Source organism: Myotis davidii, unplaced genomic scaffold (assembly GCF_000327345.1).
Source record: "Myotis davidii unplaced genomic scaffold, ASM32734v1 scaffold207, whole genome shotgun sequence".
Taxonomy (NCBI): domain Eukaryota; kingdom Metazoa; phylum Chordata; class Mammalia; order Chiroptera; family Vespertilionidae; genus Myotis; species Myotis davidii.
In genome coordinates this window covers 1,335,510-1,338,016 of record NW_006298349.1, presented here as the reverse complement: position 1 = coordinate 1,338,016, position 2,507 = coordinate 1,335,510, and positions in this window count along the sequence as shown.

Sequence of the window (2,507 nt, the reverse complement as noted above, 5' to 3'; positions counted from 1 at the left end):
GGCCCCGCGGGGAGGGTGGGGAGGGGCCCGGGCCTGCGGGCCGGGAGGGCGTGCGCGGCTGGGTGTTTGCATCCTTTAAAGCATCAGCGCTGCTGGTAGGAGAAGGGGGTTGGGGACCCGGAGCAGCAGGTGCCTAGGAGGTTGTTGCCGGCAAACCGAAGCTCCAGCAAATTGCCCTCCATGGTTGTGCGCAGGCTCAGCAGCTCGGGCCGAGTTGCACTTGGCTGATGGGGAAACTGAGGCCAACAGCTCAGGACTCTCACTCCCCACAACCTGGATGGACGTGTCCCAGCGCCTGCTGCGCCCGGATTCGCAGCACAGTCGCATCCGCTGCTGCCTCGCTGCCCCTCAGGCCAGGCGGGCGGGCCCAGAGGGGAGCCCTGACCGCTCTCCCGGGGAGATGGAGCCGGACTGGACTCAGTCACAGCCCGCAAGTGGGGCTCAGTGGGTGGAGCCTGGACGCGCTTTGACCAAGTGGCGCAGACCTGGGCCTTGGGGTCAGGACTTGAATCTGGACACAAGCCCTCGCACACCCGGATCCCCAGTTTCCCCGTCTGGATCCAGTGCTCCCTTCAAATCAGGGCAGGTGTGTCTGGTTACAGGTCTGGCACGGACCTTTCTTGTTGACTCGTTTATAGAAACATTCTCCCCTGGACCCAAAGGCCAGGATTGGGCAGCCATGAGGGTGGGGGCAACTGGAGATCAGGCGAGGCCCCTGCTCTAATCTGAGGGAAAAAGAACAACTGGCCTGTTGCTGGGGTGGACTCAGCCCCAGCGCCGGTCTGGCTCAGGAGACACGGGACCCACTTCCAGTTGCTGGCACTGCCGTGCAGAAACTCGCGGCCGTTTTCAGAACTTGGGCCCCCAGCTTCTGGTGTGGGAGGGGTGGGGGTGGCAGGTGGAAAAAGAAAAGGCAGCCTCAGAGAGGCCTGGAGCCTTCCAGGCTGCAGACCTGCCCCACCTCCCCCTCCGCCTACGAGCCACCACGCTGTCCTGGTGCCACTGCCCAGAGCCACCACCGCTGGCCACGCCGGCAGGACTCCCCCCATTGGACTGGACATCAGGGTTGCCACTGCAGCAGAGAATTTCTTGTTTGCTATTCAGCCTTTTCTGCTTTCCCCCCAGTTTACACAGCTAAGTTCTTTGCATCGTAGAAAAATCAGAAAGCACAGGTGAGCAAAAGGAAGAAAACGCAACCTTGCTTAAACCTGCTGCCACAGAGAAGCTCTGTCAGTCACGTGCGCCTGTACAAGCTTTTTCCTACACTCGTGGTCCGCCTTTTGTGGGGGTATAATTTACCTATTGTAAGATTTACCCATTTTTGGTGTACAATTCAGTGAGTTTCAGTAAATTCGCCGAGTTGGGGGAGCATCCCCAGTTGGTTGAAGAACATTTTCATCTCCCCGCGAGGTCACGCTGCCTACAGACAGCTCCAGGCTGCCAGCCCCGGGCAGCCACTCACCGGGACTTTTAAATCGGAACGGCCCGATGTCACCTGCTTTGTTTCATGCCAACAGTCAGACAGCAGTCGGGGTCCCCGGCTTATTCCTCTGTCCCCACGGAGGGACATCTAGCTTGTTCCGTTCTCATGAGCCACGCTGCAGCGGGCACTCCCGGCCACACTGGCCTGGAGGTTTCCTCACTTCGTTCCATAGACAGGCGGGGGCTCCGGGGGAGCAGCTGCTGGTCTGAGGCGGCTGCTGACCCTGAGCTCAGAGCTGGGCAGGTTTGATAAGGTCTAAAGCAGTGGTTCTCAACCTTCTGGCCCTTTAATACAGTTCCTCATGTTGTGACCCAACCATAAAATTATTTTCGTTGCTACTTCATAACTGTAATGCTGCTACTGTTATGAATCATCATGTAAATATCTGATATGCAGGATGGTCTTAGGCGACCCCTGTGAAAGGGTCGTTTGACCGCCAAAGGGGTCACGACCCACAGGTTGAGAACCGCTGGTCTAGAGAGAGGTGACTTGACGGTGTGAAGGGCAGGGTCTCCAGGTCCCCTGCCAGGAACAAGGTTGAGAAGTGGGTCAGGCAGTGCCAGGACGCAGGCCTCGGGTGCCAGGACGTGGAGGGGACCAGGCTGAGAACGCAGGGAAAGTGTTGGCAGGTGGTTGGAGCAGGGCTTGGGTTACTTGTCATAAGCTTTCTCTGGTGGCTGGGGTGGAGGGGCATAACACAATAGGGAGTTAGCTGAGCCCCTACTGTGTGCCAGGCACTGTGCTGACGGTCGAGTCCTCCCGACAACCCCCCGTGGATAGACTTCGGATCTTCCTGTAGATGAGTGCCTTGAGGCACAGCCAGAACATGGCAGAGCCGGGATTCAGACCCAGGCCATGGGCTCCTAAGAGTGGGGTTAGGGGTGGGGAGAGTGGGCAATAGAGCAGGAAACCCAAGAGGCTGCTCCGTGTGGGGTTGTGCTGGGGCCTGGGTCAGGGAGGTGTCAGAGGCCGCAAGGCCACCTCCCTCTCCCAGCCCAGAGTGGCCTTGGAGTCATGAGACAGG